Source organism: Chroicocephalus ridibundus, chromosome 7 (genome assembly GCF_963924245.1).
Source record: "Chroicocephalus ridibundus chromosome 7, bChrRid1.1, whole genome shotgun sequence".
In the NCBI taxonomy this organism is placed as follows: domain Eukaryota; kingdom Metazoa; phylum Chordata; class Aves; order Charadriiformes; family Laridae; genus Chroicocephalus; species Chroicocephalus ridibundus.
The window spans coordinates 22,779,893-22,800,930 of NC_086290.1; the positions used below are offsets into that span (position 1 = coordinate 22,779,893).

At 45.1% G+C, this 21,038-nt stretch overlaps 1 protein-coding gene across 1 annotated transcript in view; it reads right to left on the reverse strand.

Moving 5' to 3' along the window:
* SLX9 (SLX9 ribosome biogenesis factor) overlaps positions 1-21,038 on the reverse strand; it is a 58,602-nt gene that overhangs the window by 35,122 nt on the left and 2,442 nt on the right. The window lies entirely within an intron of this gene.

Genomic DNA, 21,038 nt, shown 5'->3' on the forward strand with positions numbered 1-21,038 from the left:
AATTTTGGTAAGGGATCAGGCCACCAAGACTACAGAACAAAAGACTATCAGCTCAGGGCTGTGCCAGGAAGCTGTTGGTAAGAGGCTGTGCAAGCACACCAAGGATGCAGTAGCTTCCAGATACAGATGGCAAGGAAGAAAGTGCCAGCACTGGCTTTTGGAGGGCAGCTGATGAGAAAAAAAGCAGGCAGACAGAAGATGCCCTCCTGCGCAAGCCAAGGCACACTTGATGCAGCCCTACTGCATGCTAGCTGAGCATCTCGCATGCAAAGGTTTCATAATTACATGGGATCCCAGCACCAGCTGCTACAGCTCCTTCCTTCTGGCCCATCAATACCATGGCCCTTCTGGCCATCGATACCATGGCAGTGCAGGGGAAGAAGGGTGGACACAGCAGGAGACTTCTCTTCCTTAGGTCAAGGTTTGCTAGGGGACAACTCACCTCTCTAAGTTTGGCTGTCTCTGAAGTGCTGAACGAGTTGCTCTGGCCCATGATCACATGTCCAAGACCAGGCAAGCAAAGCTCCAGGCTCCAGGAAGGCCCACACTGGGATGTTAACCAGATGCATCCTTTGCTGGGACAAAGGGGCAGGAAGAAAGGTTCAAGCCTCTTCTAAGGAATCCCCAGTGCCTGATCCTGGGCAAGACTAAACAACAAGGACGAAGGAAAAAAGGTTTGCCCTACCTTATTTTCTTTCAGGTAATGCATCAATTTTGCCTTTCAGTGCCATGCTAGTTAATCGAATCAGTCCCTGCCCTTTCAAACTGATCGCTGCCTCTGCTTTCCACCTAGCCTCCGAACAGTTGCTTCCCAGCCACTCAGGCCAGCATTTCCAGAGTCAGAATTTCTATTGTCTACTATATTCTTGCCCTATTTCCTTGTTTAACTGTAATCTCTCCTCTCCTACCCAGTGCTACAGTAGCCAACATTTCCAGTGTTGGCTGTATACCTTATTTTCCAGACAAAACCGGCACATCCTATCTTGAAGCAATAAACATGGAGCAGATGCCTCATATCTCACGGTAGAAAGGCTATATGTTACATTTCTGTTCTTTACCTGAGTTAGCACTGACAGCAAACTTCTGCAACATGCAGTGGACAACTTTATTTCTTTCCTTCTTCTTTTTTCCTCACCAATTAATTCCATGACAGATCTGAAGGCCAGCAGAAAGCGCAGAAGAGAAGAAAGTAAGTACAGACTAATGACTGAAAAACAGACTGGGAAGATTTAGCAATTTTCGGCCAGTTACAAGAACTACAGACAGAAGGGATGGAAAAGCCCAAGTCTAACTTGTACCCCTGATATATGTTTATTACATCCTCTTGATTCCATCAGGCCTGCCATAGAATTGTATTAAAAGCAACTGTGCAAGGTCAGATTCTTAACACTTTCATTTCAGTTTTTAAATTGCACTAGAAATACAGTGACAACTTTATGCTAAAACATCCAAACAGCAGAATTACCACATAAATGTATTTGGGACTGGGATCAAGACAGAAACAAAAAAAAAAAATCCACTTTGGCAATGCTTAGCTGCCCCCTTGGCATCCCCTCCACCCCATCCCCAGCTGTAGGTGTCTGTAGCTTCAGAAGACAAAGAAAAGCCACTGAAACTGTGGGTTGGAGGGAACACCCATCATCCTCGCAGGCTCTTCGCCGCACATGGAGTGTGACAAGATCATTGCTGCTGTGAACCGCATGGCTACATACCTCTTACTGCTGCAAGGATAGACATTACTGCCATGTGCAAAACCTAACTAGCAGAACAGATGAATACAAGAAAAGTCTCCAACATTCCTCTTGCGCATTTCCAGGAAGCCTGCTGCCTCTGTCCTTTTGGTGGTTTTCATTTGAATACCTCCTCTTTGCAAGGCTCCCCAGAGACTGACAGGCACTACTGGCTGGCATTCAAATAATTCAAGATTAGCAGCTCATGTCTTTCAATAAAAATAGTCCCCTCCAAAGCATTACAAATCCAGCTGCTCAGTACTGCACTAGCCGTGATTAAAGCACCTGCACAGATTTGGAGATACATCACCACCTGCAAGCCAGGATGGCAACCACAACAGAAACCCCAAGAGGCAACATGCAGAAGAGATGCACAAGAGCCTAACATAATGCACACTGGCAACAGCCATGGCCAGCCCCTTCTTGCCTTTCACTCTGTCCAGTGAGCAAGCACTGCTCCTGCCAACCACCAGCAGAAGCTACACACAAAAACCTCATAGAGCTTTAACAGAAGGCACTTTGAGGACTTGAGTTTGAGCATTGGTGTCCGGCTTTACCACTAGTAAATAGTACCATTGGGCTAAGAACATACCAGGCCTGACCAAAGCTATGTGCAAGCCAATACCACATGTCCAACAGGGACAGTGATGAATGCACAAGTATAGAGCGGATGCATTTGGTACCCACAATGATTTTTTATTTGGGGGGATCTCAACAGTCGCTTTGAAGCCCATGCAGGTACCAGAAATTCAGAACACTACATGCAAGGAGTCCTATAACTTAACTGCCATTTTCCTGAAGGATCTTTGCCTGTACCCAGCATATTCTAGTTTAATTTGATTTCTTCCACTTATCTCACTGGAAGAGACTGGGAACAAGTCTAATCTCTCTTCACCTCTGTGGCAATCATATTTTACTAAACTTCGTTAGCTCCCTTTTTCTCAGACAGTCAACTTTTCCAGGCAAAAAAGCCCTGATCCATTTAATCATTGCTTATATTCCACACCTTTAGCATCAATGCTGAAAAACTGATCTACAGATAAACATGAATGTTCTCAAACGACTGCATTTGACTGCAGACACTGTTACGAGCTTGTATATCCAGGTTGGCTAATGGCTTTTTCCCTTGAGGTGAGCCATATATGCTTTTTCTGCCCTTGTGCTAAAGAAGCTCAGTGAACCCTAGTATCACCTTCTACACATTCACAGCCGTGAGTACTCAGACAATGCTCACACACCAGCAGAAAGAAAAGCAGGAGCAGAGTTTCTAGGAATGCTTCCTTACTGCTCCAATCAAGAGTTTTCATGAAGTAATTACTCTGAACCTTACTCAGAGCTCATTAGGATCACAGCAAAATTTCCACTAGGTTATTGTAACCACTGATTAATTCTCCTTTCCTGGCAGATTTCCTTGGATTCTTTAACATGTCTGGTCTCAGGCTCCCTGTGGCGTACGTTTGTTTCCCCACTCCCAACACTCCATGCATTGACAGGAAAATGAAAGAAGTAATCACATGTCAGAGCTTGCCCTTGATTTTTAAGTCTTTGTGGCAGATTAGTGTCGTGCACTGCCCCTCCCCATGCCATCCTATCTATTGCACAACTGTACGTCAAGGAGTTAATCCCACCATCTGCAGCTGTCAGAGCTCCTGCACACCACAAAACCCAAACACCTAACAGTTTGGGAGCACCAAGGGAACAGAAAGTCCAACTATATCTTCAACCACTGAACGGCCATATATATTAAATGCAATCATATTAACTTATTTTAACCCAATAGCCTGCTTAGTCCACAGATACAAGATAATTTTAGATTTAGACATGAAAAAGAGCTCAACAACTCGGTCTGTATAATGCCAGCAGACTTTCATTATTTACATAATCTAAGAATTATTAGCTCGATCCTGGTCACATTTTGATCAGCCGGTTCTAACACTGCTTGCATTATAAGTGGCTTTATAAACTGCTCCACGCACAGAGAACTGCAACACTAACATAAATGTAAAGTAGGAAGGAGGGTGAGAATATCCAGGAAAGCTTCCCAAATTGTTTCTGACAGGCATGTATTTGACTTCCAGCCCCCAGCTCACTGTTCAGCTTTGCCTACATGCAGTTGGGCAACAACTGACATGCAAGATTGGCAATGCATTACATTGCTGGAGCCTCATGGCCCATTCTTCCCCTCTCCTTTTCTTGGAGCACGTACAGAAGATTTCAAAACTGGAAAGCACGTGTAGAATGCAGCTAGACAAATATAATCACTTGCAAAAGTACAAGGCACGAAATCCACAATACTCTGGTCTATGATTGGGGTGGAGAAATAACTCAATTCAATCTCAAGCAGCTACTGCAGGTTAGCTTCTGCTGCACCCACATACCCACTCCCACTCAACGTAAGCACACAGCCCTCTGAGCTCAAAGGGCTGGCAAGTTATGTCCAGACCAGAAACAAGCTGACTTTTTTCTTTGCAAACTATAATTGATATGTAAACACTTCAGCACAAGATCAAGACTGGAGATGCCAAACAGAAGCCCCTAAAGCACAGACAAAGGTGATCTGGTGTCTGCATAAAGACGGTATGACCATAACAGCCCTTTAACCTTGAAAAGGTCTTACTAATCCTAGCATTCAAACGTAACACTGAACTACCTTTGTTTGGGTGGTGGTGTTGACTACACAGTCCAGTGAGCCTAACCCATGAAAACACTCATTACAGGAGGTCCCCAAGCACCTCAAATCTCCTGCCCTCCTCATGGGTGCACAGACTGTCCCATAAGTGGAACTGGTCCAGACACTGCTTCGCCGCCTCTTCCAGTCTCCGACATTTCTGGTGGCTGCAGCTTTTGTGCTGTCTCAACAGCTCTTCTGCTTCAGCGGACAATTTAGAGCTCCCAAAAGCCCTGAGGCACTAATACGATCGCTGGCTCTGCCATCTTATGCAACACATAACACTCCCAAAGCATCTTCCCCCCTGGACAGCCCTACATCCTCCTCCCTGCTCCTGCCTGGCTCCAGGGGACACACAAGAACCATCCCACAGCTTTACCAAGCACCTCCACAGACCATTATGATCACTACCTCAATACAGACCTATGGCACTCTTCATCTCCTGCTAAAGCTGGGCTTGACCACTCTGCTGGGGACCCTTCGTCTTTCCCGCAATGATTCTTACACAAGACAATTTCCTTTTTTCAAACAAATCTTAAATTAGAGCAAGCCACTCTACTCCAATATGCCCATCTGGCTCACTTACATGAAGATAAAATCTTTAAAAAAGAAAAACCAATATCTGGGCCCCTCTAGGAAAGGCAGAAGCTATTTTTTTTTTCTCCATGCCATCACCTGTTCCACTTTTCTTTATTTGAAACTTGCAGGACAGGATCAGTCACTACCCTGGAACAACATTCTCCTGGTAGAATCTATTTTAAACCAAGCAAAATTCAAAATAAAATGACAGGGCTCTGCCACTTTGTACTTCATGCTCGCTCACCCCTGCCAGCAGCTCAGGCAGACAATAACAAGCCTCAGCAAATGACATGCACTGCTGCACAGCATTTATACTGCGCCTGCATTAGCAAACGGGTGCTCTCACCATAGCCCCATCTACCCCGTGCAACGATGAGACTAGCAGCTGCTAGAAGACAGCTGTTGAAAGAACACCCTTGGCGTTAAAAGAAATAATAGGGGGTAGGGAAGGACCAAACCATAGTAGGTTCTTCTCTGACACTCGCTGTGGCCAGTTTTCAGAGCTGCGAGACATTTGGCATTGCCTTGATCTTCTCTGGTGCGGGACTAGAGCACCAAACCAGAGAGGCCCCAGAACTAACCGTCCCCTCACCTCTCTGTGCTTCAGTATCCCCATGCTCGCAGGGGAACAGAATCTGGTGTCATTCCTGTAAAGAAAGTGTTCCTCGAACAAAAAAATATGCACCTCTTCCCAAGTGGTGGTCTTGCAATACTTAAGCTCACCATGCCCAAAATACATTTGCTGAGAACACTCGCATCCCCAACAAAATATCATACTAGTTCTCAGAAGAGAGAGACTTTCATTGTAAAAGAAGGGCCAGCAGAAGATCTTTCCATATTGCATGGAAGATGCTGGCAGGAAGAGCATTTCTTTGTGGTGAGGAGGACTGCTGGCATGAGCACTGTGCCTGCTAATTTCCTAATACGGACCAAACAGTCAAATGGGTTTAGATCCACACGTCGTGCGTCTACAGACTCATCACTGGTGTCTCACTTGGTGTAAGACTGAGTTTAATCTTTTTAACCTATCAACAGGATATTAACTTTTACCTTATGGACCAAGAGCAGCCAAGCGCTATGAGACATTTTTCACATTTTTCTGGCTTCATTCAGCTTTTTTTTCCTGATGAGGACCTTCCCATTAGTCCTGTCTTCGCTGAGGTGTTGCAACAAAGACATGAAGAAATGCCAGCTCCCCAGTGGATCCCAAACTGAGTGCAAAGCACAATCTGGACTTCTCCAGGTGGTGCGACTGATCCAAGCTGCTGCACCAGGAAGAACGTTTGCCAACATTAAGAAGGCTGATCTACTTCAGATATTCCACTTCACAATATTGCCACCCTAAAAAATAATGTAGGACAGAAGGCAGCAGCCAAGTACATCCTGTTGTGCTAGAGCTCCCACCCATGTGAGGAACACAAAGCACCTACCAAGTTCTGAGGAACCTGCAGCTATGTGCCCCTTTGGGTGGACTTTGGCTCCTTCAGGTAGGGGAGAGGGAGATACGGAAATCTGCAGGATGTAATGTGAAAACATCCAACACATTCTGGGAAAAGAGAGAAAGGTGTTGTGTCTCCCCCTGCCAATCCTCACACATGCTCCACTCCACCAACCTATGCCACCACCCTCTTCAGGAAGAGGAAGATTCAGCAAAGGTTCTCAAGACACAAAACCTATTTGCACATCTCTTGAAATAATCATTTTCTTCTCAATGATAAAGTTTTGCTTCCACTGAGGACCTTGCAAAACCAGAGCCATCTGTTGGAAACCAATGGCTGATGCTGCTATAACTGAAAAATCCATTTTTCCTGCTATTCCAGCTGCCTTGAATCAGCTCATATTCCCCAGAGAGGCCAACGGTGTCCAAAATATTGCTAATAAGACGTGCACCAGAGACATTCGCTCCTAGTCAGGATTTCTACATATATCTTTCTAAAGCCAGAAATACACTAGCTGCAAAGTCAAACAGCGCTACAGACTTCTTCTATGAATGTTACATAATAAATAATGCATTTAAGTATTGTGATGTTGGGCTCCAAATCCCAGCCTCACTTAGCCTTTAAAGACTGTGCCATAATTATTAATAGTATTCATATTGCAGAGGATAGGGGGGGGGCATACTATCAGATCTCATTTAAAGATTACTTTCAGATGGAGCAAGTCTGGTTCTTTAACATTTTCTTCAAGCAGAAAAAGGTTGCAGCAGCAACTGGGGTACAGCAAACAAATCAATAGATGCATATGGACATACAGGTCAAATAAGAATTCGGCTGAGCGAAAAAGTTAGCTGTGAAACATTCCTTTGGCTGCTTTTCCACATACAGTGCTAGTCATTTGTGGTTTAATCTTAGAGGAGCTCCATCTCATTTGAGTCTGCAACACAAGCTTCCAAGGAGCAATTTTTTACTATAATTGCTCTATGTTTATTTACACAGGGAAATGTTTTCATATGAGCATTGCTGTTTCATACACTTATTACACTAGGAAAAACAGAAAGAGGAATTTTCTTCTGTGTCCTGCAGAGCAGAAAAATATCATTTCAAAAACATAAAACTGACGTAGAAAAAGGAAGAATTGTTCTGCTGCCCTCTAATGAGCACATCCAACATCTGAAAAAGAGCACTCTCAGAGATGTTCTGTTCAGCCACAGGCACGTCCTCTCCTGCTACAGAGCTGCCAGCAATGCAGTCACAGCTGGAGCAAGGCAGCACCTCCTACACAGCGAGGACGTGCAGAAGAAACACCTGGATGAACCCGAGACCTATTCTGTACTTTCCTGAACTTAGACTAGAGTATATGGCTGTGCCCTGTTTTGTTCCCCTGCCTTCCCCAAATAGAGGGAGGAGGAGAGAGGTTCCTAATTATGACCTTCAGGACACAAGCAAGTATACCTATCAGCTCACCTCTGCAGCTTCCACAAGGACAATCCTCCCTCTAAAGTTATGTCCAAAGTACATTTACTGCTTTCACCTTCTATGTCCCTTCCTTGGGTTGGTCTGGATGCTATTCATACGTTAGATTTCCTCATTCAACCTAGCAAAGAAAATACTGTAACCTAACTGTATGGAGTTAGACCATATGCTTCGCTGACACAGAAGGTGGTGTTACAGGTATTGAGGTACAACAGAAACAAGGAGGAATGACTTCCTTAAATATCTGTGAGTATTAATGAAAAGCAAAGAAATTCAGTTCTCATGTAAGGGTGTGTCTGGATCTGCACAATGTTCAGAAGACATTCAGTTGAAAAATGCAGTAAGGAAGACAGAGGAACAGCCACGGAGCAACAGTTCTACCTGGTACTGAATTTAATGTCAATTTTTATGGATCTACGGTCATGTGGTGGGTTGACCATGGCAAGCTGCCAGCTGCCCACCCAGCCGCTCCCACACTCTCCCCCTCAACAGGAGGGGGGGAAACTAAGATGGAAAGTTCGTGGGCTGAGGTAAACAGGGAGATCACTCACTAATTACCATCACAGGCAAAACAGACTCAACCTGAGGAAAATTAATTTAATGTATTGCAAATTAAAATAGAATCAGGCGGTGAGAAACAAAGACTTACTAAAACACATTTCCCCCCCCACCGCCCTTCTCCCCAGGCTCAGCTTCACTCCTTCATTCCCAACTACAGGGAACGTAGTACTACCTCCTACACTGAGCAGCACAGGAGGATGGGGAATGAGGTTACAATCAGTCCACCCCATCTCCTGTTAGCTCCTCCTCACGTTTATCCACTGTGGTCCTCTCCATGGGCTGCTACAGCGACTGGAGCACCTCCTCTCCACCTTCTCTGACCTTAGTATTCACAAGGCTGTTTCTCACTTTTCTTTCCTACTCCTCTGCTGGCCCTGCACTTTTACTCCTTCTTAATTATGTTTTCCCAGAGGCAGCACCATCATGGTCAACGGGCTCAGCTGTGACTGCAGTAGGTGCTTTGGAGCTGGCTGTGTCCAGCACAGGGCAGCCACAACCTCTCCCCCTGCTACCAAAACCTTGCCACCTACACCCCATACAGGTGAACAGGCCAGCACTATTTATTTCGGAGGAAGAAGAGACATGAAGAAATTACAATAATCCCATGTAAGCAGTATCTACACATTTATATGCTATTTCTATAAATAAAAACTGCTCAGGTACAGGCATTAAAGGAACAAGCGCGCCTGCAGCCACAGAGGAATACACATAAGCCCAGCCCTGGGGTCACAAATCATTGGCATGAATCATAAGCAACAGCCAGAAGCATCACTAAGAAAAAGATGACAGTGCCACTAAAGGAAGCAACTTAAAACTCAAAATCGTGATTTCTGTCAGCAAAATTCCTGCAGACTGGAACAGCCTTCCCCTACCTCACTGTCAACAGGCACACCAGGTTATTTCAACTTGAAGAGCATTGCAAAATAACTACTGGATGTACAGACACAGCCTGTACCTGTCGCAGCAGGGAATGTCCTACCCATGCTAAAGAAGTTCATTCCTAGTTACATAAGAACACTCAGTGACCTGAATTTACAAATAATCTTTATTTTGAAAGGAAAGAGAGGGAAACAGACATAAGTAAAAACAAATTTAAAAAGCCGTGTAGCTAGGAAATGCAACAGAAGCAAATCAGCCCAGGGCATGCACATGACAGCCATATTAGGCATGAACACCCACAGTATCTGCAGAAGCCAAAATTCTTTAAGCAGATCTATTGATTTTCTGCGTGTCCTCCACGCACAGTTGAGCACACAGCACCAGTGGACCAGGACTCAAGTTTGTGTCCCCTCGGATATTCTGCCAGGGACCCCCTGAAACACCATGTTTCATTGCAGTTCGTTAACATTATCACTAAATACAACGCTTTCCAGAGTACCTTCCAGACGACAGTCACTCCTTGCTTGAACATCTGTTTAATAGCCTATTCTTCTCCTGCAGGATCCATTTTCTGTGTTTAGCTTCACAGCATATTTTAACACTGCTAGTTCAAGCAAAGGCTATCCAAATTACCATTTCAATCAACCCACAATATTTCAGTACCCACTGCATTTAATCCTTTTATAGTCTTGTTTCCTACATTTAACTTCGACAATGTCCATTGAGATTTACAGTGTTAAAAACTCCATAAAAAAAACCAAAAGACATCCCCCCAAAAAACTTACTTCCTTTCTATAAGCCACTTGACTAAAAAGATAAACCCAAATTATGCATCATTACCAGTAATGCCACATATGAGCAACAATAATGCCACTTTGAAGCAGTGAGGTGGGTAAATAGACTTTCCGCTGGTGCACACATTTTTACCCAACTAAAAAGAACACTTTTGTCCATAAATTGCTCACAAAGACTCTTTGAATACCTCTGTATCCCAAGGATCCCCTAAGCAGGATGGCTTTCAGCACAGGAGCCAGCACTATACACTATTTCTTAAGTGTATGTTGCAATCAATGATAACCTGAGAGAAGGCAATGGCTCCAGGAGAGTATCATGTTTTCCCATAATTATAACCTATGGGCCAATAGTACTGTAAGGATTACAGTTTATATATCATAGTATACAGATACAGTTTATACAGTTACTGTATAACTTAAACAAAAACAAAACAACAAAACCTCAGGCAAGCTACACATGCTACTATTCCAACAAAGGATAACTTACATAGAATAATACTATAGATCCCACTTAGTCTGAATTACAGACATCAACTTGTGAGAGATTTACCATTAAATACACAACCTGTAATTCAAATAAAACCTACATTATCAGGGCAGAGATTTATCTCTCGGTAAATCAGAAATCTGATTTATGTAGATGATAATCCTAGTGTGGAAACCCTTGGAAAGAATACCCAAGCAAAACAGCCTTCCTCACATGGGCATTTCCCAGGAATATTAGCAGAGGAAAGAGGAGGTTGACTTATTCCTGCAGCCCAAAAGCTTATCAAGGCAAGTCAAAAGGGGCAACCCAGAAGGAGACATCTCATTTCATCCACCCTTTACCAGCCTCTACCAATTTTCTAAATAGAGCAGCTATTAAATATTAAACTCCCAAGGAAGCATACTTCAGAAATATGTTTGACAGCTTGACACAACTCCGTACCAATGCGGGTGACAAGGGAAGGGCTCTGACTTCCAGAGCTGTCAGTCTGCTCCCTCCGTAAGCACTGCTTCATCCCTCTTGGGATTCAGTTTCTCAATTCATGCAGTGTTAAAACTGTTCCTCTCATGCCCCATGAGAGGGTTTCGTTACTAGGACTTGTGCTGGGTGGTATCTTTGCCATCGGTGCAGAAGTATACCTCCTCTCTCTTTTGTTGCATTTATAACTTGATTTTGCCAAAGCTGTAACATTAGAACAGCAAAGGCATGGATTTCGCTTCATAACCCTCTTTTGTAATGCTGCAGCTTCAGGACTCTCCTAAGCAGGGCTGATCTATTTTTGTGTAAGTAAGGATGTCTGACCATTTAAAACTGATTTAGCAGGAGAATACCAGGCTATATTAGTATCCTTTTAAAGCTTTGGGAATCATAATCACACAGAGCAAGATATGGCATGACATGCAAGCTGCCATGCCCCATTGTGCCTGACCAGGAAGGCATGGAGGCATACTGGCCCCAAATTCAGTGAGCCCTTCAGTGGCACAAGGGACTGACATCTGACCTAAAAAGCACATGATTGAGCATCTAGCTTTTACAAAGGCTGGAGGAAAGCTTCACAAAAGCACGGAGCGGCACCCCAGAAGCCTCTCCAAATCAGCCCCCAATCCTCACTGAGCCCTACCCTCCTCTTCAGCCACCCTGCTTCAATGGGGACGACAAAGCAGCACGTAAAGGCTATTCCAGGGCAGGCATGCACGTTCCACCATCGCTAGTGGGGAACGTGCGGCAGACACAGCCATGGGAACAAACCATAACAAGAAATTACAGGGATCTGACACATTGTTCAAACTCCTAAGACTCATTTCAGGCTCTTCCCACTACCGACAGCCTCCTCTCCCTGGAGCAGACTGCAAACATCTTGGCAGCTTCGGGCACTGTGGAAAATGTTACTGTGTTTGTGCAGTGATCAGTATCTACGACCACTAGCTAATTGGAGGATTATTTTTTTTTTTAAACATTAATTTTAAGAACAAGGACTCAGACACAGCTAGAGGGAGGGGACGGAAAAAAAAAAGTTAATTGCTTCCATAAATATTAACACAACTGCTTCCCATGATCTGGCAGAAGGCACAACATGGAAACGGTCTGTCTCCAGAAGGGAAGTCAAAGCACTTGAAACAGTGCAAGTTTCAGACACTCATATAGCTCTTTTTTTTTTTTCAGTTGCACTGACTCTAATTAAAGTGGAGTTTCATACAGCTATTCTCACAGCCGGCACCACACTGCACAGACAAAAAAAAATTGTTAAATTAATTTTAAGCAGTATGGATTTTTTACTTTCTAAAAATTATTTTTTTTTTTTTATTTAAGGCAACATTGGCCTTAGCTTTCAGTAGGATTCCCGTTCCAAATTCTCCCAGAAGCTACCCACAGAAGGCTGCTGTCCTCCATTTCAAGCAGTCCACACAGCTCTTCACTTCTGCTGGAGAACCTGGTCAACTTGACTCTTGAAGCAAGGTCCCACTGATTTTCATCTTTTAGACAGAGGCAACAGAAGAGCTCTCTGGCTTCGAGGCGAGTTGTTGCAACCTACAGACTTTGGTTTGAGGCGTTGTGTAGACTAAGGTCATCTGACCTCACTGGAGAGGCTTCCTATACCACAAACCACTATCGGAGTTCCTCTCAAACACCATGCAGATTTGTAACAGCCTGTTATAAAACACACAGACATGGTCTCTACCCAAGGCTGGATGCCCACTGGCATGCACCATTCTCAGTCTCTTGGGACAAGAGGCAAGGGATACTGCAGAGATACTCTGTATGCCCCAAGACCACAAAAAACAGCCGCTGCTGCCACCCACATTGGGGCAGCAGATGAGTGGGACAGGCTGAGTGCACAACTTCAAGTGATCAAGGCTGAGCTTTACCCTAGCTGAAATAGCTGAAGGCTCCTTTACTGGAGCTTGGGTGCCCTCTTTTCAAGCCATGTTAATATCCAGTCCCCACCCACGAAACCAAGAAATCCGAGCTCAAACGCCACTCAAATAGACGTTCTTCCTAGAGCAGCATCCACATGCCAAATAGAGTTTTTCGAAGTGGTTAAAATCATTTCAGTGCAATACCACCAAGGACATTGCCAACGGGCTATCTCTGACACCAGCTTAAGGCAGACCATTTCAATGCTCCCAAAATTCACACAGACCAAAGCCTGGGCAGCTAATAACAAAGACAGATGGAGCAGGAACATCTTGTCATTTTGGACTAGCACAGCACATTGCATTTTACATACACATTGGAGATGCTACAGCCACTCCTCACAGGCTGCTCACTGTCATCCTCAGTTTGCAGAGCAAAATGTTTTCACCCCTTTCCATCTGACGAGTGTTACAGTGGGGAACAGCTTGAGAAAGGCGCTCTGCACAAAACAAACACAAGATGGGCATGACAGCTGCCAGCACAGAATTAAATGCTGAAGAAAATCGACAGCAGCAGAATCATGAAGATCCAGCAGCTTTCCACATCGGGGACATGCCAAATGACCAACACAAGCAGATTTTAAAATACCCCAAACTCACATTAAGAAAAAGCAGCAAAGGCTTAAAACTGATATGCAGAAAGGATGTGTTCATTAAAACAAGCAGGATTAAATATTTTTTTAATCCTTCAATTGCTAAACAATCCAACATACCAGAAAAGAAAAAAAGCCAAAAAACCAATATAAACAGGAAACCTCCAGCTTCGTGAAACCAGGAACTGCACAATATCCAGGAAGGCACAGCTGAAGGGGACTACATGATGTGGCAAGCAGCACGCTGTACAGGAGATGAAAGAAAGGCCCAAAATGTACACAATGGGAAGGTTGCCAACATCTTTGGCCTGTTCTTACCAAACAACATCACCAAAAATCTGTCTAAAGAAGGTGCACGGAGCCAGGATTAGACATGGCAGGAGGGCAGACTCACACCATACATAACAAACAGGACAAGTAGCGGCAGAGCCCAAGGAGAAGGAAGCAGATATGCAACAAACACAGCAAATCTAGAACACCAGAGCAGAAGCTGAGGTGCAAACCAGAAGGGCACAGTCAGTGACTCTGCAGACAGAGGCTTGGTAACAGAAGGAACTCACAGAGTATCTAAGAAAGGGCAAAAGCAAGGCTGTACACAGCCTGCAGACTCCAGCAATTCCAAGCTGTCAGCTTCCCACTTGGCCCGATTTTATTCTCTCCTGTGTCCACATTTCTTCAGGAGGAAAAGGGACTTCCTGCTTTGTCAGATGCTCAGTAATTTCACACTTCTGTTCCCCTCTGTGCCGCTGACAGAGGAACCCATGCTGCATGACAGTCCTGGTCATCAGAGGACAAAAGCTCTCAAGATACAAAGGGAAAGTCAGAGATACTACCACATGCATGCCTGAAACTCCCCTTATAGCTTTGCATCACGTTGTGCAGATCAAGGCTTTAGCAACAGCAAGGCCCAGCACAGCCTCTGTTCAGGCTAATGCCCTGCATCCCTCTGTGCTCTCCCCCGCCTCCCCCGGTATAGAATCATAGACTCACAGTGGTTTGGATTGGAAGAGACCTTCAGAGATCATCGAGTTCAATGCCTCTTTCATCTTTCACTAGATCAGATTGCTCAAAGCCAATCTGACCTTGAACACTTCCAGTGATGGAACATCTACAGCACCTCTGGGCAACCTCTTCCAGTGTCTCACCACCCTCATCATAAAAAAATGTCTTCTTTATGTCCAATCTAAATCTACTTTCTGGTAGACCTTATGGTCTCCTAAAAGACCCATAACTGCTCCAGGACCAGAGGCAGCAAATGGCTTTAATCCACGTTTGACATTTTCCTGGCTCACGAGTGATAAAGGAGGAGCTAGAGCAATCTGCAGGAAAAGCTACTGTTGCCACAACCTCAGAAATCAAGGTGACAAGCTAAGGTTTTGCAGGCAATTCTGAAGTGGTAGCACTTGCTGCCATTGCACTTTTGCTTTCTCAACAATACATCTTGCCACAGTTCCCTTCGGGAGAAGCTGAAAATAAAGCAGGAAGTTGCCAGTCCAGTTGTTCATATCATTGCACAACTGGTTCATCATTCACTCCAAAAAAGAGACATTCCCAGGCAACTGTTTTGCAAGAGCCATGCTTGAACAGGCTCTTGCTTCATGGAGCAAACACTGAGGAAGGAAAGCTAAAGCAAAACAAACAAAAAAAAAAAGCAGCAACCCCCCCCCCATACAACAGGCCATTATTTCTGACTTAGTTGGAAACATTTAATTCCCACGCTACAGAGGCTCACCCAGATGAGATTTATTCACTCACACTAGTAAAGAAGTCCTCACATGGATTAGATGCAAAGCACTTGATTTACATTACGTCAGTGGCTAAGTAAACTACACTGATGGAAAGCAGTCATTCAGCAAGCAACTCATGGACTTAACTCCAGTGTTCACAGTAATGTTGCTGGCTTTTGTAACCTACGAGCATGTGGAAATCATCTGGAATCTGGTGTTAGGATGAGCTAATGATTAAAGACAAGAAGCAGAGCAGGAGAAAGTAGTTGCAGCAGGTCTGCTTCACAGTACGACATAGCTCAGAGCTCTCCCTATTAAAATAGTTTCCATTTTAGACCATTGTCTTTCTACCATCACACATGGAAGACTCACCTAAAATGAAATCCATTTTGGTGACATTTTTTGTTACAGTTCCACCCTTTCCTTCTCATGCCACAAGAATTACCGATGCCAGAACAGCCTAACCTGGTACCTCACCCCAATCACAACAAGCACGCTGAATCAGCTTTATATCTAAGGGCAGCAACAAGACCATTACATGATAGTAGCAGATACTTTGACAGGGCACCCTGCCTGCACCAGGAAACCTCAGAAATCCTCAGAAAAATGGGGCCTTCAGTTGTCAAGAACTAACACCACCACTTCATCCTCCCAAACCAAGGGGCCTCTTTCCATCTCCTGTCAGCCCCAGTACACACCTGTGCAGGCACACTCAACTAACTACTCATGTTAACCGAGATGCTAACCCTGCTATAGATGCTGAACTTTCCATCTTAGGTATTGTGCTCCTCCCTGTTCCCTCAGAATAACTACAACCAAAAAAGCAGAAAAAGCTTGTCACTTAACAAATTGAGGAAAACTAAGGGGAAAAAAACTAGAGAGAGGTCTCCTCTCTTGTTGGTGCCTACAGACAATAGCCTCCGAGCCCCAGCACAAGGATGGCTTAGTTTCCCAGAGGACTGCATCCCTCTGGCTCCAGCGCATCAAAGCAGGTTTCCAGATTAAGCTTTTAATCACATGGAAGTAACCATGCTCTGCTGTTGTTTAGTTAGCCCCTAGCACATCACACAGCCCCACAGCTGTGGTCCAGGTCATCCTTTTGCCCCAGCTGTCCCACACCGCCCTGGTGGCAGCCCATGCCCCCTCCCTGCACATGCCGGTGACCTGAGCCACTGCACAGCCCCGCTTCTGTCTCTCTGTGCTGCACACAGGACCTTGTTGGATTTAGGACTACCACCTTAGTACCCCCCTACCACAAAGCCTGTCTCTAGTCCTGTTGCAATACTACAAGCCATTTCTTTGCAGGCCTCAATACCCCTCTCTTTTTCCACCTAAGACCCAACAGAATCACCATGCTCCACCTGCGCACCCCAAACCAGACAAGTCCTTGCATTAAGAAATCCTAACGTCCCCCTCCATCAATCTGTGCAGCCCCTTTCTGAACCCACAGAAGCATCCAGCACTCACATCACACATGGACACGGTGCCCAGAGCTGCATTCACCATGTGAGACACAAAATGTCTTGTTCTATGGTGCATGTTTATCATCTGCTATTGCCATTGCTTCTTCCAGGTGTGTAGCGGAAGAGCGAGCAGACAGCCACACCCACCCCTCCCTCACTATGCAGCTTCCAGGCTTCCATCACACCCTGCCTTGCTGCCTTACCACAGCTGAATCATAGAATCTTCATGGTTGGAAAGGACCTTTGAGACCATCGAGTCCAACCAAACAACCTACAATCTCTGCCACTGGAGCATGCCCTGAAGTGCCAATTCTACACGTTTCTTAAACGCCTCTAGGGATGGTGACTCTACCACCTCCCTGGGCAGGCTGTTCCAGTGCCTGACCACTCTTTCAGTAAAGTCATTCTTCCTAATATCTAATCTAAACCTGCCCTGCTGCAACTTCAGACCATTTCCTCTGGTCCTGTCATTATTCACTTGGGAGAAGAGGCCAACACCCACCTCTACAACCTCCTTTCAGATAGTTGTAGAGAGCAATGAGGTCTCCCCTCAGCCTCCTCTTCTCTGAAGAGCCCAGGGCTCTTGCTTTAGGAACAACTAAACAGGCATCCCAGGCCTCTGAGCAGCCTTGCAGCCCTTCTCTGAAATTTTGCTGGTCTGCTATATCTTTTTTGAGATGAGAGGACTAAGGCCACACGTAGCATCAAATAGCTGCATGTACCACAGATTTATTTATGGAACATAACAATGCTCTCCCGGTCATTCTCTTTCCTTTCTACTTCCTAGCAGACAATTTGCTTTTTTGACCACTGTTGAGCTCGAAGCTGTTATCTTCTAAAATCTAACACAATTCCAAGCTCTTCCTCAAACTAGATTTTAATTGGAAGAGACTAGACCTGTAGAATGAAACGCAGTATAAAAATTCAGTACACAAGGGATATTTTTCATTTGCCCTATCAGCTGATTTTACAGGTACTCCAAATAAATCAGCGAATTCAAAATGTCATCTCTCTGTCTCCTATACAAGCTGCCCTGTCTTTGTTAGAGACCCACAGTTCAGGCAGCCTTTCTCCCCACCACACCCAAGGCCCACGCTTACACATCTCCCCACACTCCCGTCCTTCTGCAGGCTGCTTTGAATGAAGACAGGACAACTTGAAACCTGCCTTAGGAACATGAGGAGAAGGCAGTCATCCTCTTTGAAACAAAGCTGAACACAAACCCTGAGAAAAATGTCTGTCCGAGCCAGGCTGGGAGAGATGATCCTAACTACAGATGTTAGCCCCAACCACTAACAGCTTCTGAGACTTTCAAAGGAGCACTTGTCTTTCTCTGTAGTTTGCTTCTTCAGCTCTCCATCACTTCCCAAATCTAAGGCATTCAGAAGAATTGGGATATGGCAGGGCACAGTCAGCTCATGGCAAACACAGGAACTTAACCGTGGAGAGAAACACACCTCCAGCTGCTGGACTAACAGTCCTCATTTACCTCTCTAAATTCCTAGTGTTAGCATAAAAAGATGACAGGAACCAAGAGTCACCTCATCTATTCCAGAGAAAATTAAGCAGAATAATTTGTCATGAGCACAGATATTTTCACAGCTGGACAAAAGGTAAAGAACTTCTGCAAAATCTGCCCTGAGTGCCCAAGCCACGTGGAAAAGAGGAAGGAATCACACAAGCATGTTAAATAGGTTGAGGATGGACAGAGAGAAAGTGGGAAGCCAAAAAGTACATCCTAGCCATAGACGTCAGAGAGGGAGGCCAAGAAACCTGAGAGAAGTAGCCAGCTAAAGATGCATCACCATAGTCACCAAGGACAAGACAGAGAGGAAAGGGAGCTCCACAAGTCTTCCAGGCAGTCCCACAGGAGTAGGCCTGTCTCACTCTTTCCCCCTAAACCATCACCTCAAACTGGTCCAGGAGGCACTGCTGCCCCTGCACCATGCTCTGAGGAGACCAGGCTTTCCAGACCTCTTCTGCAGATCCAGCCAGCCACTATCCTCTCTTGAACAGTGAGGGAGCATGCTGACAGATGGAGCTACAAGCCAACATCACCACATCACCACCTCTTCTTCCTTACTTTTCCAGCAACAAGCAATCTCTCAAGCCTGCATATCCTTCTGGGCCAGATCCACACCTGACAGCTTCAGAATCAGCAGAGAGCAGGCCAGATCACGTAGCTTTGGTGCTCGGGCTCTGTCAAGACAAAAGTTAGGTCCCCCAGTTCAAGCACAAAGCTAAAATGTGAAAGCCCAAGTGGAGAAAGGAAGAGAGACAGAATAGTAGTAGGAATGTCACGTGCTTTACCCAGAAACATCTAATGCAGATACCTTAGACCAAGCTGCAATGCCATGGAAGCACAGCCATGGAGTGAGATGATGGCTTTCTGGGAACTAAACCTCCAAAAGCAGAGGGATGCAGGCTCTAAGGAAGAGAGATAACAGAGCCAAACCCCATAACTGCTAGCAGGGCTTGGTAACCCAGCAGAGTGTTTCCTGTCAGGCCCAAGCCCTGTAACGGCTCTCTTGTCTCATTTATGCCCTGCAGACCTCTTTAAGCCCACACTAAAGTCTTTCTGGCTGTCCCTAAAGTGTCACAGCATAAGGCCAAACTGTAACACAAAACACAGAGATATCAGCAATCTTAGATAATGTGAAGCAATCTCAGGTAACGTGAGGCACGTATGCATGTGCGCATACATGGAGGACAAATATAAGAGCTTTTTCAACTGCCACATAGCATCCTTGACGGAAAAAAAAACTATCTTCTTCAGCTGTGAAAAGCACAGGAGACAGAGAAAGTAAGACTACCTACAGTCTGCCAACTTGACCTTCTCAGAGCTTGAAACACAAGTGGGAGAGAAACACTTTTTTGTCTTGCTATTAAATCTTAAAATAACAATGTGTAGGAGAATCCTACTCTATTGTCCTGTGCTCTGAGATAAGGGGGGATGGGAGGAAGGGGAGGGTAGGGTAGGGTTGGAGTCAAGTTGAGTTTCCTGCTGAACAGGCTCTCAGCTGACCAGACATCCCAGGAGACAAAGCATGTCTGCCTAGAATCTCTTTTCTAACTCCAGGGTGCCACTGCATGCACAGCCTAGTTACAGTTCACTGAATTAACACAAAAAATGAACTGATTTCCATAATGAAAAAGCCTCCACATGGCTCCAGAGTGATACAAGAAGAAAGAGCACAGCAGTTTGGGAAGATTTAAAAAAAAAATAAAATCACTTTTTGCCTCGTTGAACTGCAGTTTTGAGCCCCCAAATGAACAGCTATTTTTAGCTGATGATCTGGAAAGCGTGAGGGAGCACAAAGCACTGGGGTCAGCATCACTGTCTGCAGGAAGCCAGCACACAGCCTCAAGAGAGGGTTAAACATAGTCAGGCACCGCACATCTGCATCATCAGTACTGCACAGGGACCAGCAGCAGAGGTCTATTTATAAACCAGACTGGTACAGCTGTAGCCTGCAATGAAAGAGTAGGATTGCAGACTGTCAGCCTTCAACAGCATGCTGTCTAATTTAATTAAAGAGATGGCTATGTTCACATGCACACACATATGCACACATGTCCTTTTCCCAGGAGAGTTAGGAACAGCGAGCTCAATGTTTTGAAAACAATACATTTCACCAAGGTTTCTATGCAAAGGGCAAGCATCTCCAATAACTACGTCCTCACACAACCTTCCCATTCCCTTACTCTGTGACCAAATGTGACCAATGGGCTATGGCTGCTGCATCTCACCACTGCTCAGATAACCACTAGCCTTTGCGTGGTTACTGGGTTTGTTTGTAGCCCTGGACATGAAAACAAAGTCACTGGAGCAGTATTAATCTGCATGGAGAGAAGAAAATAATTTAGTTTGCAAACAAGGTATTTGGGAGTCACACGCATCTTCCGCACCAGGACAGACTGCTGTGCCATCAGTTTCCATTTAGAGAGGTGAAACCCGGTTTCAGGTGCAAAGCTCCGTCTGCCACTAAACAGCTAGAGGGATCATTTCCTTGTGCCACTAGAAAACAAAAGGCTCTCATCTCCTCACTGTTCCCACTCGCACTCCCAATACTCCCTGGTGAGCTGGACTCTCCTGTCCAGGAGTCTGAGCCAGGGACCTAGGAACAGGACAGGACAGGACAGGAGGAGAGAACTGGCTGCAATCAGGCTGCCGTGGGTAAAGCACTGACACACAACAAGCAACTTTCTGATGAAATATTGGGGTATGAAC